The sequence below is a fragment of the Octodon degus genome, unplaced genomic scaffold, assembly GCF_000260255.1.
Source record: "Octodon degus isolate 3935 unplaced genomic scaffold, OctDeg1.0 scaffold00011, whole genome shotgun sequence".
Classification (NCBI taxonomy): Eukaryota; Metazoa; Chordata; class Mammalia; order Rodentia; family Octodontidae; genus Octodon; species Octodon degus.
In genome coordinates, this window is record NW_004524587.1 from 13291702 (window position 1) to 13311814 (window position 20113).

General features: G+C 45.3%; 1 protein-coding gene and 1 pseudogene across 1 annotated transcript in view; one reads left to right on the plus strand and one right to left on the minus strand.

The window, feature by feature from the left end:
• The window catches only part of Cdh1 (cadherin 1), an 82384-nt gene that overhangs the window by 44695 nt on the left and 17576 nt on the right, over window positions 1-20113 (minus strand). The window lies entirely within an intron of this gene.
• On the plus strand, window positions 19564-20057 carry LOC101586303 (annotated as a pseudogene).

Here is a 20113-nt window from a genome sequence, read left to right on the forward strand (position 1 = left end):
AAAAAAAAGAAAAAGAAAAGAAAGAAAGAAAAAGAAAGAAAGAAAGAAAGAAAGAAAGAAAGAAAGAAAGAAAGAAAGAAAGAGAAAAAGTAAACATGAGATTGGGAAAAGTCTCTGAAGTCCTGGGAAGGGCACAAGGAAACTACTTCTTTCTCAGGAGGCAAACAGCTGATGGAAGGAGGTTAAAGGTGGGAGGAACATTTATTTTTATGTTTTTCTGTATCATTTAAGTGGTTTGTATCTTACAATCTTCACATTAACATCTTTCTCTACTTCCATGAGAGCTGAGCCAAAGGAGGGATTAGTGACAGTAACTTCAATGGGCAAACAACTCGGATAAAGTGGCTTCCAAAACTTCAGCTGCATTATCAGAAATAAGTGGATTCTGTTCTGATTTTATTTGTGGCTTGATAAGAACACGCTCAGAGTTGCAATCTAACGATATAAATGATAGATGTTGTTTTGCTATGCAAGCAAGCGTCGTGCTTAAAAGGGACATTGACCCCTGGAAGTGGTCCAGGGGCAAAAGGGTAGTGATGGCTAAGTAGCCCTGTGCGGAGAGGACAGAGAGGGATAGACCGGGAAGGAAACATGATCTTCGTCTTCAGAATCTACAGGCCTGACTCCTTCAAGAAGGGCTGCATTACAGAGCTCAAGAGGGTAAACCTAAGGTTTGGTGGAGAATAGAGGCTGTGAGAGAACCCATGGCCTCATGCACACTAGGCAGATGTCCTACCCTGAGCTACCAACCCAGCCCTATGAAGGACATTTCTTCTGCTGAGAACTGATCCCAAGTAGAGCTGGGTGCCCAGCATCCCAAACACTCTCCACATAGCACAGGTAGCTCCATAAAGGCTCCACTACATGGCTGGGCACGGTCAGTATGTTAAGCGTGGAGTACAGAGAAGTCTGGACTTTGAACCATGCCTTTGTCTAGCTTGATATGGGAACTCAGGAAAATTCATCAGTCATGGAGCCTCTGTTTCCTCTTTCCAAAATAGAGAATGAGGCCTCACCTCAGTCGGACTCTGGCTGGTTGGTGGGTGTGGAGCGCTTGCCCACAGGGGGTGCCTGCCAAGCTAGAATGGTCTCCTAGCAAATTACAGGTGGCGTTTGTAGAACTGCAAACTTCTGCAGCTGCTCTGAGGCTACCCTGCAGGAGAGGCAGGCCCAGGATGCTGTGCAGGGTCTCGGGTGGCCAGAATCCCAGCAGTTCCTCCTCTGGCCTCAGCCTCACCTCAGTCAGACTCCGGCTGGCTGGTGGGTGTGGAGCACTTGCCCACAGGGGGTGCCTGCCAAACTAGAGGCGGCTCCCAAAGTTGAGAAACTCAATCCGTCCCCCACCTTCCCTTGATCAAAGTTTTGGTACCACTGGAAACAGCATCTGCCCACACCAGCCACTCCCTTCTTAGGCCACCTGGAAATGTCTCTATGGTCATAAAAGGAAGTTTCCTGCGTTGTTGTTCTGCTTTCCTGAGCCCCCTGCCTGAGGCCTTGGCAGTGAGTACCTCAGAGTTCAACCAAGGCCTAGTTAAGTCTGCACTTGGGCATCAAGGAAGTAAGAGCCCCCTGGAATTGTGGGTAAGGATGCAGGTGCCTGTGGGAGGCTCCACAGTCTTTAACAGTTTCTTAAAGGGGTGTTAGGGCCCCAAAAAGGATCTCTGAATTAGAGACATATTTAGGGGTTAAAATAAGCACTGTGGCCAGGCATGGTGGTGGACACCTGTAAGCCTAGCACTTGGGTCATAGGCTGAGGCAGGAGGATCATTGTGAGTAAGAGGCCAGCCTGGACTACATAGTGAGTTCAAAGTCAGTCTAAACTACATTGAGAAACTGTCTTAAAAACAAAACAAAACATCTCTCCTGCCAAAATGAGTGCTATGAAGTTGGGAGTGTTAAGAGAATAAAGGGGACTCAACTGTGGCCACGAGGACTGGTTGTTAGTAATGCCTACCCCCTTAATCAGACCCTCTGAGCACTTGATGATGATAAACACCTCCAGGCCTCCTGCTAGCATGCACTGAGAGCTGTGAGGATTCACACACAGAGCCCAGGTGAGGAGTAGGAAGCAGGGTGTTCCCATGGGTGCCAAGAACAGAACACAGAGACCCAATTCACCGCCCCATACCCCAACCCCTGCCAGTGGGGGATGGTGCCCACCTCATGCACACTAGGCAAGTGCACTCCCACTGAGCAGCACCTCTGCCTGGCCCAGTTCATCTCCCGATGCCTCCTCCTCCCAGCTCTCGCTCAGGTGGCTACAGCTTCTTCTCTACACAGAAGCCCCTACTCTGTTCCAGGGAGCTCTCCAGACACTCTTCTTTCTCTCAGAATAACAGCCAGCTTGCTACAATCAGGCCCCTGCTGGCCTGGTCACCAATTCCTTCCTCTTACTCTGTTCCAGCCAAGAGCTTGGAGAAGCTCCCACCTGTGTCTAAAGTTCCTTGTTCCAGTCCCTGCAGTGTTCTCCCTGCAGGAGCCCAGGTGACCACAGGGCTTCCCCTTCCTTCTGGTCTAGACTGAAAGTGGCAGCTTCCCGTACAGCACAGAGTACTTAGCCTTCCTCATTGCCCCTGTTTCCCTCCACAACACACAGCACTTACTGTGTACTAAGGGAACTTGGGTCAGCCCAACAGAAGGGGGGCTGCATGCTCATGAGCCAGGAGTGCTCAGAGATACTCTGGGTCTCTGTAAGCTGGCTGGGGCTGTGTATCCCATGATTTCAATGACTAACCTGATGACAAGCGCCATGCAGATCTCAGCTCATCACCACAGTCCTGAAAGAGGTGAGTATTGTGCCATCCCCACTTCACTGGTGAGTAAACCAGTCCTCACAGCAGAGCGGTCAGCCTGGCAGCAAAGTCCATCACCTTAACCTCCACCTTGCCCACTTCTACTTCATCTTGTATGACATTGCCCCCCACCCCTTCTCTGTCATTTCACTCCCTGCGCAGTCACCAAATGGCAGCAGGGGTGAGGGGCGGGGAGCAGGAGGTAGGGGCAGTTTGTTTCTGAGACAAGCCACTGGACATTTCACTACATTCTGCAACATGAGCAGAAGGCAAAAATGCTGACGGGGCAGACAGCACTGGCACCTGACAGGCCTACCTAGGAGAGGCCTTTGGGGATTTCAACAGCACAGGACCCAGCCCTATGATCCATAACTAAGTTGGCTCAAGACCTTCCCTCATGGACCCTGGCAAAACCTGAAAGTCCACCTCGCCATTCCCAAAGGCTTTAATTTGCTTAAATAGAGCAAATCTCTGGGTGTGAATCCCAGAGTGAGTCCTGCTTTCTGACACAGGACACTTGCCAAGGGAGCCAGGAAGACAAAAACCTTTCTTCACCTTAATCAATTTCACGGAAAAACCCCACACATTAACTAAACCCTAGATGATGGGGCAAATGCTTGCCATTGATACTAGCTTTAAATACCTTCTCTTCTCATTCTTAATGTACCATTCTGCTGACTGGGCAGGACTTCAGACCAGTCAGGCTACAGCTTTCTCTTTTAAACACCCTCTTAAGCCATTAGCTTAGCTCATCTGCAAAGCCTGCCTGCCTGCTTTTTGATTATACAATACATCAGACTTATCTCAGTATCCATTTTCTTCGGCAGGTAGTGGCTATGATTTCCCAGAGTCCCTTCTGTTTGTGCGCTGTGTCTAGAGGGTTGGGCTGGATGCTGTCATTGGATGTTATGTTTGTTTACTAACAACTCAGGACACCAGGATCTTTACTAAACTGGGAACTGTTTCCCCAATGATCTTATTTTCCCCCCTTTGTACTTTTTAAAACTTGAGAGAACAAAATATTAGGTTCATTAGGGCTGGCCAGATAGCTCAGTGGACTAAAGTACCTGCTTAGGCAGAGCCCAGAGGCCAGGGTTCGATCCCTGGCACCAAGTTGTGCTGGCCCCGCCCCGGATGTGCTGAGACAGCAATTGAGACTGGGCGTGGTGGTGCACACCTGCAATCCCAGCACTTGGGAGACTGAAAACAGGAGGATCACTAGGAGGCCCATCTGTGTAGCGAGCCCCTGCAGGCCCTGTACTAAATACATTTTTAAAAAGGAAAATCTATACAACCTATGATTGCCACTTATAGTCAAAAGAAATCTAAAGTAGCTATATAAGGGATATATTTATTTATTTTTATATTTTTGCTAAGAACTTTTTCTTCTAAATTTTTTCCTTTTCAGGAGAGGTCTGTGGAAGATTGATGGACCATGAAGACTCTGGAAATGCTCACACCTGGGTTTACATCATTTTTTCTTTTTGGAGACAAGGTTTTTCTGTGCCATTCAGGCTGGCCTGGAGCGCACTTTATAGCCCAGGCCTGCCTTGAACTCGCAGCCATCTTCTTGCCTTGGCCTCCCGAGTGCTGAGGTTACAGGCAGGTTCTAGGTGTGCCTCATGGTGGCTAGCTTTCCTCCTCTTAACCTCGATGTCAAATCATAACTTTTTCTTTTACTTTTTTTCCCAACACTAAGGATTGAATCCAGGGTCTCACACATGCAAGGCAAGCACTTTGCCACTGAGATACATCCCTGGCCCTTTTAACTTTTTATTTTGAGACAGACTCTTGCTATTGTCCAGGCTGGCCTGAACTTTCAATCTGCCTGCCTCAGCCTCCAGAGTGACTAGGATTACAGATAAGTCAGAACATTTTGTTCCTTGTGAAAGTTACATGCTGACATTGTTGGCTTTGTTTTCAGAGCTAGAAATACCAGCTTTGCTCAATTACAGGAGGGAAATATAATACATCTTTTAAGATTACAAACTTGAATTCCAAGTGTGGTGGGGTGGGGTAGGGGTGGGAGTGGTGGATAAACTCTTATGTGGTTATAAATATGAAAACAACCACTTCTGACTCCTCTGAGAGTTCAGCAGATGCTTGCAGTTCTATCCTTAAAAAGAAAGGGGACTACAGGCTAATCAAAGGCAAAACCCCTGTCCCTCCTCTGTTCCCAACTGTGTACATGGGGCAGCTGCAGCAGCAGGAGGTGATGTTTGAAATGGCTTGTGTGTAAGACTCTATACTAAATAGAAGACATTCTTGGGATAGTTGGGGATATGTGAATATGGAATGTTAGATGATGTTGTCAATTTTCTTAGTTGTACAATAGTTAGGAAGGGTGTTTTTACTCTTAGGAGATGCAAGCTGAAGTACTTAGTGGCAAAACCTGTCACAATGCCTACAAACTTAAATTTTTTTTTAGTTGACATAGTAAGATTATACATGGGGCTCTATGTAATGCTTACTCTGTCTGCGTGGTGTAATGCTCAATTCAGAGTAAGTCTGTCTATCTCCCTAAACATTTTTTTATAGTGAAGTGTTTACTATAACTTCTAGCTCTTTTGGAAATACAAGTAACATCATTGTTATTTATAGTCGCCTTACAGAACACCAGAATTTCTTCCTCTTATCTAACTGTAACACAGTATCTGCTGGCCAACCTATCCTACTCTTCCCTGTCCCCTGTTCTCCAAAAGCTCTGGTCACCACCATTCTACCCTCAACTTGTTCTACAAGCATGACATCCTCAGCCCTTTTTATTTTTTTAATTTTAAGACAAGTATTTCACTAAGTCAATAAATAGCCCACGCTGGGCTTGAACTTGTGATCCTCCTGCCTCTGCCTCCTACAGTACTAGGATTATGTGCACTGCCTGGCTATATTTTAAGTCTTCTTATAGTAAAAAGTTTGGGGGCTAGGAAGAGAGTCTGTAATAGAAATGAAGTTAGCCAGCCAACCATGTTTGTATTGAGGACATGATCAGGACTGACACCCAGCCAGTGCGCACCAGCTGCACCAAGTGCTGAACACAGAAAACGGCCCCTGTCAGCTGGTGAGCAGCACTGCCCTGAGCCCCTCGGGGCACCTCGTCTACCCCTGCCACCCTCCAGGTATTAACCACACTCCCCAGTCCTGCTGGAGCACCAGATGCCAAGCGTTCATGGACTGCAAGCACCCATGCTATACTGGTCATCGCGAAGCGTACACCATAACCTGCACATTCCTCCTTTCCACTGGGGTGCGACCGAGGGCCTTATGCAGCACGGCAAGTGCTCTCCCGCTGAGCTGCAATGACAGCCCCGCCGAACACGCTTTCCGCTGCACATACACACACCATTCCCTCTTTAGCAGGAGTCCAAGACCTCCCCTCTCAGCCAACTCTGTGGACATAACTTGTGTCCCACAAACAAGAACAAAAATAACTCTGAGACACAGAGGTTCAGTGCTCACACTGACCTGAGTTTAATCCCAGCTCTGCTACTGCTCAGCTGCATGACCCTGCACCAGTCATTGAACCTCAGTTTACTTCACTCCCAAATGGACACGATACAGTCAGTTCCTCTAAGACAACTTTTGTTCGTTTGGAAAATGCACCTATCCTTCAGTATGATGATACAGTAGAGAACAATTTAAGCATAATGCAAATGTCTAGTTTGCTCAGATATGCAATTTTATCCACAAGAAATTCTAGGTGAATGTAGAAAATTATACCCAGATGAAAAGCAAGAAACAGAGGTAGGTTGGGTTCAAAAAAAAAAGAAGAAGAAGAAAAGAAAAGCAAGAAAGCATAAAACACACATCTTCCAACAGCCTCAGTTCAAAACCATGAACATGCACCACACCCACCTACCAACTCTGATGTTAGAATTTTCCAACTGATTTCAGATAATCGTCCTCCTACCATTGTACAATAATAAGCTGAAACCCTACTGAGACTTTTACAAACAAAATTCTTTTTGTTCTAACCACAGTGAAGTCTTTATTTTTTTCTGAGCCTGTTATGCAGGCTCCCAGGCTTAACTGAACTGCTGCTTTAGCCTCTTGTGTAGCTACCAGTGTGCATCATGGTGTCTGGTCCTACATGTTGAAGTTTTCTCTTTTTGTTTTTTTTTGCGACAAAGTCTGCTCTGTAGCCAAGACTGGCCTCAAACTCACTATGCAGCCCAAGCTGGTCTCGAACTTGTGGCAATCCTCCTGCCTCAGCCTCCCTGTAATCCTGCTGGGATTATAGGCCTGTGACACCACACTCAGTTTACATGTTGATGTTTGTAAGTACAGTACCCTTAGCCCCATTTTCCTGTATGCCTGGTGGTTCGCCCAGGGTGATTCTCCATAGTGTGGTGATTTTTAGCAAGAACTGTGTTATGTTGCAACAGAAATGACTACAGTTCCTGGCTCACAAAGGATGGAGTGAGGCATAGACAAGATCTGTATACTGTTGGAAATTAGCCTAGAGCCCAGTCCATTGTAAACACCTGGTGAACAACTGTTCCTGTTTCCCACTCAGGGCTGACAGAGTTTGGTACATAAAAGGTGTTCCCTGAACATTTATTGAGCTCGCCTTGAAGGCTCTATGGCCTATCAATCCGACTGGACTAATTAAAGAGACGAGTCCTTCTGTCTAGAGGTTGGGAGGGGCAGTGATGGTCAAAACCTTAAATTAGAAATGAGGCTCCAAGCTTCATGCATGTATAAGAAGGACACAGCGACTCAGTCGGCAAGGACCCTGCCCATTCAGGCTGAGAAAAGACAAGGACACAAACTGTAGGGCCTCACTGGATAACATAGAGCCAACTTTGCGATAAGGAATCTAGATTCTGTATCCTTATGTCAGAGTCCCAGTATAGTAGTGTTAAGTAGTTAGGAGCTTGGGTTAAAGGCCAAGTAAGAGGCTAGGCATGGAGCGCAGTGGGGGAGCACAGGCAAAGACCTGGGCTCCACTTCCAGCACCATCACCAAACAAACAAAAACGTCAGATGGCTTGAGTTCAAATCCCATCTCGACTTATTAACTGTGCTACCTCTGTTGACTTCACCCCTCCTGCCTCAACTGCAGAACAGAATAGTGACAGTCCTTGTTTCCTAAGGGTGTAGGATGTGTCATGAAAGCCATCCAGGTAAAACCTTGTGCACTGCGTCACAGAGGATAAAAGTCAAGGAACACTGGCCACTTCTGGGGCTAGAAAAGAAAACAAAGCAAAAGCAAACGAGTATGTAGAGCAGCAAGGAAAGGTCTGATTTAGCCAGAACAAGACAGGATACTGTGGGCAAAACTCATTTCCATCAACCACCCACAGCAAATCCTTTCTGACACAAGAGTCCGCACGAATGCGCCATGACCACTGAAGAAACGAGCTTTGTAGTTCTGCTTTCCTGCACATTGCATCCAAAAGGCAGAGAGCTTCCTCCACTGGAAGGGAAAGATCTCATTTAACCAGAAGGGTGAATCAGCTGAATGGACTGGTTCGCTTCACTTCCCTTTGGTGAAAGCTGACCGATACAGAGGCATTTTTATCTAACTTCAAAAGAGACCAGCTAGCAAGAGACCAGCTAACCCAAAGACAAGACCTGGTCTCTGCTTAGCTCGTCAGCCCTATTTTCCTTTTTTTAAATTTTATTTTATTTTATTTTATTTGTGTGTGTGTGTGTGTGTGTGTGTGTGTGTGGCCAGCTCAGCCCACCAGGGGGCGGGGCTAGCAGGCATGTGGTGCTGGGGGATTGAACCGCAGTCCCTGTACTTTGCTAAGCTTGTTCTAAGGAGGTGCTTTAGACCACTAAGCCATCTCACCAGCACAGCCCTATTTTCCTTTGAGTCCGTAATCCCCGATATGAAGAGGCTGAGGAAGAAGGATCACCTGTTTGAGGCCAGCCTGGGCAACTTAGCAAGACTTTGTCTTAAAATAAAGACTTTTAAAAGGGTCGGGAGTGGGGGCTGGTGAGATGGTTCAGTGGTCTAAAACACCTACTTAGAACAAGCTCAGCAAAGCACAGGGACCGCGGTTCAATCCCCCAGCACCACATGCCCGCCCCGCCCCCTGGTGGGCTGAGCTGGCCACACACACACACACACACACACACACACACACACACACATAAATAAATAAAAATTTTTTAAAAAAGGGTTGGGAGTGTGCTTCACACAGGAGCAGGAATGAGGCCCTAGAATTAATCCGGTCTCTAAAACAACCAACCAACCCCTCCATTCTCCAGAAGAATGAAAGAGACCACAGAACAGCAGTGGTAGTGATGGTCCACAGCAAGGTAGTGGTAGGGGTAGGAGGCAAAGGACTCCATTTGATTCAACTTCATTTCAATCTTTTTAATGCAATGTACTGCTTACTCAAAAACAACAGTATTTTGGGAAGGGACGCTGGATCTCAAACCTAGGGCCACTACTACAAGGGCTCTACCACTTAGCTACACTGGCAGCCCAGAATACTACTTTTAAGAAAACGTTTAGAAACATTCAAAAGATAAAAAGATACCTATTGTCTATATAGTCACAAAGACAGCGTCTTTTAAGCTGTAAATGCATCACTCATCACAGGAAAATATTTTACATACAAAATTACATTTGCCAAAGTTTTCCTATAAACACTTGCTAGGCCATGATGCAATTTAGAGATATTAGTTACCTTGATCTTCCTCAATGGCATTGGAAAGCAGCCAGCAGGAGACACCATGATCATTGTTTTGATCCCTATATATGTACTTACATCTACCTATAAAGTCTTTACACAGCTAGGAAGTCCTAGCTCAGTAGAACTGCTAGCTTGAGGTCAGCATGAGCTATACAGCAAGACCCTGTCACAAAAAGGCAGACGAGGGGCCGGGGAGATGGCTCAGTGGAATAAGCGCTTCCCTGGAAAGCACAAGGGCCTGAGTTCAATCCCCGGTTCCGCAAAAACAAAAAACAAAAAACAAAAAGACAGACGTTAGTAGTTATTATAACTGTAGTAAGTAGAGAAGAAAAATAGCTACACACAGTTAATGTATTCAAATGTCTGAGGAGCTGGAGTAAGGCTATATAGCTCAGTGCTAGAGTACTTGTCTAGCACGCGTAAGGCCCAGGTTCAATCCTGAACACTGCCAAAACAAAACAAACCTGAGGCCCCACTATGTGAGGACAGCATTCTGGACCCTAGAGGTACAACAGTGAACAAAACAGAGCAAGTTGCATTCTCAGAAGACTCATATTCTAGGGGAAGGAGGCAAGCACACAATGAATGATGAGATGCAGATAAATTGCTGTAAAAATCATGAAAAAACGCAGAGCCAGGCAAGGAGCACACACCTGTAATCCCAGTCCTTTGCGAGGATGAAGCAGGAGGATCACAAATTCAAGCCCAGCTTGAATGACTTAGCCACTTAAGTGAGACCCTGTCTTAAAATAAAAAGGGCTTGGGTTCAGCACCATGCCCAACACACATACACACAGGGTAAGGGAGTACAAGGGTATATAACTGTACACAAAAAAGGGCTCTAACGAGGAGGAAATTTTCACAGAGACTGGACAAGCAGCACAAGCAACACCAGGGGAAAGGCGGCCCTGGCATAAGGGACCCCAGGTTCCACGGCCCAGAGGCAGCCCCGTGCTAGGTAATGACTCAGCTGAATCAACATCATTATGTATTGTTGCTATAATATGCAATTATATTAAATTATAATACCCAAGAGAAATAGAGACCTCACTTCTACAGAGGACAGAAGCCAAAACGTTTCCTGTGGAGATAACAATGTAGTCACATTGTACATAACGGAATTCTTTCTTTTTCTTAGTCACTTACTGTTTCTAATGTTTTCCCATTACAAGCAAATATAAGTTACATAAGGAAGACAAATACAACTGGAAAGTCTGACATATTAAAAGGTATTGCTAGAACACAGGAAAGCAAGAGCTGTCTGGAGAAGCCGGGTCCTGCCTAATGCTTAACACGCGGAAAGTCAGTCATGCGGTTATCTCATTTCCCCTCCACTTGGGCCGGAAGGAAAGGCAGAGTCAGCTGTGGTCTGCCGTGAGCAGGGACCTGGGCCTCGAGGCCATCACTTGCTACTCAACTCTTCTCTTGTCCTCTTCTTACTTTAGATCAATGTCCTTCCTTATTTCTATCTGATGTAGAGATGTAGATACTGTGTATGTGGGTGTCCTATACTTTATAATTCTGTGTTGGAGGCAGGAATGGACACAGTGAATAAATAGACCAAGAGAGACAGATTCTTGATGAAGCTTTGAAAAAACGAAATGCTGTGGGAAGCCTTGGCACCAGGAGAAATAGAATCCCCAGTTCTGGAGGGTCCCAAACTTCCCATTCCTGGAATACGGTGGTGTAGAATGGGGGCAAGAGTGGTCTGGTTCATTGAGTTCTATCACTGGTTCATTGAGTTCTATCACTAAAGAGGATAAAATGGCCTAAACATTTTCAAAGTAGCAGATTTCTGGTTTGTGGTGGACCACAAACAAATGAGCCTCTCTGGTCTTCGGTTTCCTCATCTGAAAATGGGAACCGGAACCTAAGATTCTCACAGAGATGGGAAGAATTAGTCGTCACCATACAAATGCATGCTGCAGGGGACGGGAATAGAGTCCATTCAGTGCAGGGCCCTTGCCATCCATGAATAAGTTCCTGGGTTTGATCTTTCACCTGCCTGTCCCCTGAAATGATTACTTTTCAATTATCACTAATAACTGTATATTTGAAAGCCCACTGTCTGCCTGACATTGTAATTTCTTCATCCTTTTGAGCCTCCCCATTACCTTTAGAAGTAGGTGTTATTAATCCTGTTTTGCAAAGGAAAAAAAGTTAAGATGAAGCTGGGATGTTTTTGAATGAAATCCTGCTCAGATGCCCTGAATATTTAGGCAACCTGTGCCGGTCAGCTCAAGGAAGAGAAGCTGTGCAGCCCAGTGATTATGCAGGAATCACTAGAGGTAGAGGCAGGTTGGTGTGAAAACTAAATGATATCATATATGTAATATCAAGTGCATATCGATAACTAAAGGGTTATTTTGACACTTTTTGATTAGCTGAGAGCAAGCCATAAGATAGGAAAAACTAGATCCAACTGCAATAAGAAACTTACCTAAAAAAAAAGAAAAACGAAACTTACCTGACAGAGGAAAAAAAAATATATATATATATCAATTCAGTCCCCAGTTCCGGAAAAGAAAGAAAGAAAGAAAGAAAGAAAGAAAGAAAGAAAGAAAGAAAGAATTTGAAAAGCATCAAATGATTCAATGTCAGAGGGGGGCATGCTGGCACACACCTATAATTCCAGCACTTAGGAGGCTGAGGCAGAAAGATCATCATGAGTTCAAGGCATGTCTGGGCCACAGAGCGAGACCCAGTCAATTCCAACCCAAAAAAGAAAAGAAACTCGTGACACCTTCAGAAATACTTTTTTAAAAGAGATAAATCACTGGTCTTGGGGCAAATCTGTTTAATAACAAGCAAAGACAACTGAGGGGAGTCCTCAGGTTCATGATTAATTGCCCTTTCTAAAATTTCAGAAGTGCTACATTAGAATCAAATATCTGAAATGCCTCATGCATTTGCCGGATCTATTATCAAATTCCATATGAATTAATCATAAAATCTCTCTCCTTTCCCTCCCCAGAAAAGAAAAAGGAAAAGAAGTTTAACTTCTCATTCATAAGGAAAGTCCCAAGAATTCTTCCTTGGCCCAGCCTAAAACTGAAACTGCCTGCTGGCTGTCTCATCTCTGTTTTGGATCTGTTTTCTGCTCAGTGAGTTGCAGGCTGGCTTCTCCCTGACAGAGGACAGACAATGACTGGTGGCAGGCTTAGCGATGCATTTCATGGGCCAGGCAACTCATCCACTGAGTAGTTGAATTTGCAGGCTTGTAAAGGATGTCTCAGTCGAAAGTCAAGTGAGTTAACCTGTCAAGTCACCTACTAGTCAGGAGAGTCCAAGCTGCCTGCCCAACTCCAGCAGCCTTACTGGAATGACTACTGGAATGGAACAGTAAAGGCTGAGGTAAGTGGATGGACAGATAGAAGGAAGAGGCCCCTTGGCCATCCAAGCTGTCTTCTCCAAATACACTGGAATTCTGACACACATCCTGGATATTCTGCTTTATCAAGTATTTGCTTCTCTAAGCATAAGTAAGGAGTTTGCAGCTCTCAGTGTAATTCCCCTTCATTTCTGCCATAAAGGAGCCTAAGATTCGCCTCCCCCCACACACACACATTAGTACTGGTATTTCTGCTCAGCCAGGCCTTGACACCTTTGTGAAGGGACTTGCATCCTTCAGAGAAATTGATGAATGCTATGGGCCCTCTGATCCAGCGCGTGTGTGCACACACGTACACACCCCCATTGGTCTATACCTTGGGCAGCTTCACATATTCACCCTTCCCCTCTCCCCGTCCAATCTAGAATCACATACGGAGTGTGTTTTCCTTAAAACACCAGATTCCCCCAGCTCCCCTCTGATCTCTGGACTTTAAATTTCTGGGAGAAGATCCCTCAAAGTCTGGACTTTTCAGCCTCCCTAGAACGGGTGAGCTACTTCCTAGCCATTTGGGGAACAAATGCTGTGGCCCTGTTGGTCTGTGCAGTGGGATCCAAATACCTTCAATTCAAGCACAAGATGGAGAATTTTTGAATGTGGAGACCTGGACCCCACTCCACATTTACAAACCAGAATCCCTAGGGATGGAGCTTGAGCACACCTGACTGCATTTTAAAATAGGTACTAGGTGGGGCTTTGAATGAAGCACATTAAAGGCAGAAAGTTGTTTTCAGGAATTACAGGGTTCAAAAGTTAGCCAGGCTGAAGGCTTGTAAACAACTGCTAATTAACTAAGCAGAATTTCAAAAGATGGAGCCCAGGAGAGGGGCAGCCGTTGGAATGCGCAGGTCCCTCCCCTCTCCCCCTGGCTTTCCTCACCCTTCTAGCCACTTCCTGCAGGTGCCAGAGCCCTCTGCGGAGCTGACTCTGTTTAGACGTCAGTCTCGTCATCTGTAAAGTGGGAATGAAGCGAGGAGCCAAAGGATTGGGCAATATAGGAATCTGAGGTGCAGCTCCCCCTTGGAGATTGCAGTCCCCATCTCTCTGTACACAGCAAGTACCACAATCTGCCCCTGGCTCCTAGTCCCTCCCCTTTACTGCCCAGTGCCTGGGGCGACAACGACTGTCACCTGCCACTGATTCTTAAGTCCCTAGACTGCCTACAGGTCCTGCACAGAAAGGCGAGTGGAAGCTTTGGCCTCAGAGCAGAAGCAGCTATCAGAACTGTAATAGCTAACACCCCACATTTCCCCTTAACACAAAAAGCAGGAGAATGGAGCACTTTAAATTAAGCTACTCTCTACAATCGATTTATCTTTAGGAAGTAAATAGCCTTGGGGTGGGGAGGGATCCAGCTTTCCAAAGGTCTCATTACTGTTGAAAATGATAAACAGAAAGATGGCTTCAGCTTATTTACGGTGTGTGAAGAACAAATTTGGAAAAACAATAAGGGAATTTTAGGATTCTGGCTGCTGCTTCTCTGCTCTAGCAAATCCTCAACAAATGGAAGGAAATAGCCACCCATCCCGAGGGCCCAAGCAACTCTCATCTCAGACCTTTATCAAACCATTTCCAGCTCCATGCCAGGCGTCATAGTAGGGAGAGAAGAGACTCTAAGCATCCCCAAAGCTGGGGAGGAGCAGGGGTGGGCAGTGTCCTGACCTACACCCTCGGGGTGAATATCCCGGTTCAGTGAGGATTTCTCAGACCACCCAGGGCTGAGAAATTCACCATTCATATTCACTTTTCTTACATATTTGTCATCAGCACCCTACGTGTTTCACACATCTATGTTTACTGCAAGCTCCAGAAAAAGGGACAGGGTGACCTGCTGCACCCCCAGCCTCAGAATGGTGTCAGCACACATCTCTCAGTCATGCATTGAGTGACTGCATGAACAGATGAACAGACTGATGGTTGTATAGGGTGGGTGGGGCCACTTGCTGAGATGGCACCTGATGCAAAGTTGGGGATGGATGAGGGCACTTTAGATAAGCCTTTGGGGTGGCCACAGGATCACTGGAGGGCTTGCCCTGAGCTGGCCTTCTCCCTCCCTCCTTCTCCACAGGTGGCCACCTCTAGCTGTCTCCTGCTGCTTTCGGCAGAAGGAAGAGAGCCTGTTGCTCTGGTTCCCCAGGTTCTTCCAGCTTGCTTGCACACATGCCAACAGATGTGCCCAAATTGCCACATTTCTGTCTCCCTGTGGCCTTTTGAGGCTTGTTAGCCCCAGAGGTCAGGCCCAGAGGGCCCAGGACAATTTTTCTCACAGTCCTTTGCTCATCCTGTGGTGACTCCAGAGCCTGAAGCTGAATTTCACCTCAGTTACTTGAGTCACTGTGCAAACATCAAACATCCCCTTTGTCATCCTCCTCTAATTTGTATGGTGGTCCTTCCACACTGCCTTAGGCCTCTTCCCCTTAGCTTCCTCCCCCATGATGGCTCACAAGCAGGCAACAGCCCAGGCCCAGCTGCTGCCTGGGCCCCTGAGGAGCCTGCCAGCTGCACCAGCCCACACAGGACTCAGCCCACCTGTATCCTGAATGTGCCTATTGTCTCTAACTTGGCAGCTCAGCCTTTTCCACCTCACAGATTAATCTCTAAACCCCTCAGAGGCAGAGGAAGGCTTGTGATGGACACAAAGCACATAGTAGGTACTCAGTCACTGCTGAAATGCTGTGCTTTCCTCAGGTTAAAATGAAGGGGAAAGTTCCATGGACTGATGTGCAAGTTCCCAGGGGATGCTGTTAAGGTGGGGTAGAAACTGGTTTTCAAAACAAATCATATCTTTATTTATAGAAAGCTCCAATTTAAAAAAAAAAAAAGGCTGGGCATGGTGGCACACACTTGTAATCCCAGCACGGATGAGGCTGAGGCAGGAGAATGGCTGAGAAGTGGAGGCCAGCCTGGGCTACAAAGTGAGTTCACGGCCACCCTAAACTGCATAGTGAGAAGCTGACTCAAAAAGGCTAACTAAAATTTTAAAAACTCTAACTTTCATAAATGTGTAGGAAAATGGCTGAGAAAACTCATACAGAAAGGCATTTTGGAGAGCTTTTCTGCTTTAAGCAGTCAGATTTTATCATTTCCTTTTTTCAGATAAGATCTCTCTGTTGCCAGGCCAGCCCTGAAAACCTGTGCTCATTCAATCCTCCTGCCTCAGCCTCTTGACAACTGGGATCACGGGTGCATACCACTATATTTCCGGGGTTGGGGAGATAGCTCAATAGAATAAGCACTTGCCTGGCAAGTGCAAAGTCCTGAGTTCAATCCCCAGAACTGAAAAAAAAAAAAAAAAGATGACACTGTATTTCCAGCTACCATTATTTTAGGTTTTACTTATAGAACTCGCTTAAATTTTAAAAGAAAGATTATAGACAAGACTTTAAAAAATAGTATGAGTCCTACATATTCAGCACCAAGAACGATCAGGCGGACCAGCCTTATTTTGCCTATGATCTCATTTCCTAACCCATTCCAGGCACCTATCTTCCCAGCTCCATGATGTGTCTTTAAGAGAGAGAGAAAAACCCTCCCCTTTTAAACCACGGGGCCTACATGGAGTTATAACCACCCTTCCCATACTTTTCTACTGTAAATTTGTACTTCAGCATAATAGCAGCTGTGCCTGAGGGATTCAGGAAGCAATCCTTGGTTTACCCACTTGGTAGACAAGCCAAGATGTATGACTGTGTGTAAAGGTGTCAAACAGACTTTTACCCACACAATGCTCAACAGGTTTTGCATGTTTACCCGAACATAACAAGGGGCAAAATACACCCATACCATTCTTCTATTCTGTAAACATGTGTTTTACCATACGTGGAATGTGAGTGTGGTTCACAGCACCTGCCTGGGGAAAGCAAAACCCACTGATGCATTCACTGTCTTGGCATATCAACAGCAAGATGTATACAGGAGATCCAACGCAGTGCAAGGTCTTATCCATGAAATGTTCATTGTTAAATTTCTGTGCATTTAGGATTGTTCTCTTTTGTTCCCTGCCCCGCACTCCCCCAGCCCCCCACAGACCCCCCCTACCTGAGGAAGCAGAAGGCAACTCAGTACAATACCATGAGAAAAAAAAAAAAATTGTAAGTTTGGGAAGAGGTTTCAAGTCAATCATCATGCCTGGATGAAGATGAGGAGGACAACTTTGGTCATATGAAAAACAATTATGTCCAGAAACTATGCAAAAAAATTGTGGAGCACACTAGAGTGCCGCCGGCAAGTGGACAGAGAGGTCAAGCAGCACAAGAACCTACAACGACAACAGGAAAACCAAAGAGATATCAACTGAACCCTATAAGAAAGGATAGGAAAACAAAATACACATCACTACATGTGCATAGAACATTCAGATTTCCTGTGTGAAGACTGCCTTGCATATAACAGTTGAAGCAGGCCAGGGAGATAGCTCAGTAAAATAAGCGCTTGTCTGGCAAGTGCAGGGTCCTGAGTTCAATCCCCAGTATGGGGCGGGGGGAGACAGTTGAAGCAAAAATTATTTCTGTGGTAGATCTTATAGTTCACAAAGATTCAAAGATTTTTTGTTTGGCTGGTTGGTTCGTTTGTTCTTTTTATTTTTTTAAGTATTTTATTTATTTGTGTGAGTGTGTGTGTGTGTGTGTGTGCGTGTGTGTGGCCAGCTCAGCCCACCAGGGGGCGGGGCTGGCTGGCATGTGGTGCTGGGGGATTGAACCGCGGTCCCTGTAGCTTTGCTAAGCTTGTTCTAAGTAGGTGCTTTAGACCACTGAGCCATCTCACCAGCCCCTGTTCTTTCTTTTTGGACAGAGTCTCACTCTATAGTCCAGGCTGGCCTTGAACTCATGGTGATGCTGCTTCAGGCTCCCAAGTGCTAGGATTATATAGGTGTGCACCACCATGCCAGGCTCACATAGGGTGGTTTTTGGCGGAACCGGCGATTGAACTCAGGCCCTCGAGCTTGCCAGGGAAGCACTTATTCCACTGAGCTATCTCTCCAGCCCTGGTTTGGTGTTTTTTTTTGTGTGTGTGTGTGTCGTTTGGGGTTTTTTTTTTTCAGTACTAGGGATTGAACTCAGGACCTTGCGCTTACAGGCAAACACTTATTCTACTGAGCTATCTCCCCGGCCCTCACGTAGCTTTTTATTTCTTAGCTTTCAGGTTTTGCAAGCAAGTAAACAGTTGATGTGAAAATGTTGACTTTTTTTTATGTAGTACAGGGTCTATAGGGCCTCACTACATAGATTGGACTCAGTGATCCTACTGTTTTCAGCCTCATAAGCACTGGGATTACAGGTGTGCATCACCACACCCAGTCTCAGTTGCTGTCTCAGCAAACCCCAGGGGCGGGGCTGGCATAGCAGGGATCGAACCCAGTCTCTGCACCTGCCTAAGCAGGAACTTTAGTCTGCTGAGCTATCTGGCCAGCCCATGTTGATGCCTATTCTGAGCACTCATTACATACTTGATATTTTATTTTCTTGATATATTATTTTTCTGCTAAGTGTACATTGTACAACATAGTAGGAAGCTCCTGACAAAACAGGAATACAAGAGAAGTGGTAAGAATGGCCACAGAGCTGGGAGTGGTGAGATAGCTCATCATTCTAAAGTCCCTGCTTAGGCAAGCTGAGGCAACTGCAGGGAGGTTAGATCCCCAGCACCACCTGCCTCGCTTGCCCTGCCCCCAGAGCAGGCTGAGCCAGCTACAAAAAAAAAAAAAAAAAAAAAAAAGACCTGCTTTGAGGCCAGGGAGATAGCTCAGTGGACCAGCACCTGCCTGGACGTGCAAGGTCAGGAGTTCAATTCTCATTATAAAAAAGAAAAAGAAAAAGAAAGAACAAACGAATGAACTTGTCATGAGTTCAATTCCCATTATAAAAAAAGACTAAGATTTATACTGTATCTTTGACTTACAATTTACTTTAAAAGACACTGTATGATATCTTCTAGTATTAGAAACTTTAAAAAGTATATTTCCATTTTCTGTTGACTTAAAAAAAAAGGTTTGTACCTATAAAATAAATAAAAATATATATATAAAAAAAAGAAAGAAAGAAAAGAGAACTCATCCAAAAACGGCCTGCCACATACGAAAAGAAAGCTAAGCACATGGCTGTCAGTGTTAAGGGAGGCATATACATAGAACATGTGGTTGTCACATGTGAAGACTGCCTTGGGTGTGACAATTGAAGCAAAGGTTTTTATTGTAGTATTCTAGTGGTATTTTCATTTTAGTTCATATAGGAATTTAACTCTGTTGTTAGTTTTTAGACTTTATACACTAAAAACAGGTAATGTTGAAAATCTTTTTATGAACACTCTTGGGGGCTTGTGGGTTAGCTCAGTTGTTTAAGTGCCTGCTTGGGCAAACCCAGTCAGATGCAGAGAACCACGGTTCGATCCCCAGTTCCACATGCCTTATTAGACCTGCCCTTGAGGCAACCTAAGGAAACAAAAAGTCCTTTTATGAACACTCTAAAAATATAAAAAATGCAATATTTTTAAAACTATTTTTCCTAGGCTGGGCACAGTGGCCCACTCCTGTAATCCCAGCACTCGAGAGGCTAAAGCACTAGGATTGTTGTGAGTTCGAGATCAGCCTGGGGTACAAAATGAGCTCAAGGCCAGAGTAAGCTTCATAGAAAGGTCTCAAAAAGACCAAGAAAACTTTCCTGTTAAGAACTCATTGTTGGCCGTGACGTCACTTCCAAGCGTCTGGTGGCACGTTGACTAGGCTTTAGGTGCCTTTCCCAGGAACGAAAATGTCTATGGCTAGTGATTTCTACCTGCGTTACTATGTAGGGCACAAGGGAAAGTTCGGACACGAGTTTTTAGAGTTTGAGTTTCGGCCGGATGGGAAGCTTAGATATGCCAACAATAGCAATTAGAAAAACGATGTTATGATCAGAAAAGAGGCATATGTCCACAAAAGTGTAATGGAAGAACTGAAGAGAATTATTGATGACAGTGAAATTACAAAAGAAGACAATGCTTTGTGGCCACCCCCTGACCGGGTTGGCCGGCAGGAGCTTGAAATTGTAATTGGAGATGAACATATTTCTTTTACAACATCAAAGATAGGTTCTCTTATTGATGTAAATCAGTCAAAAGATCCAGAAGGCCTTCGAGTATTTTACTATTTGGTACAAGACTTGAAATGTTTAGTTTTCAGTCTCATTGGATTGCACTTCAAGATTAAACCAATTTAAATTGTATATTTATGAAGATCTTTGTATATTTGAGGGGTGGGCAAGGGAGGGTTTGTCATTTATAATAAGATTTTTATGAATGTGAAAAAAC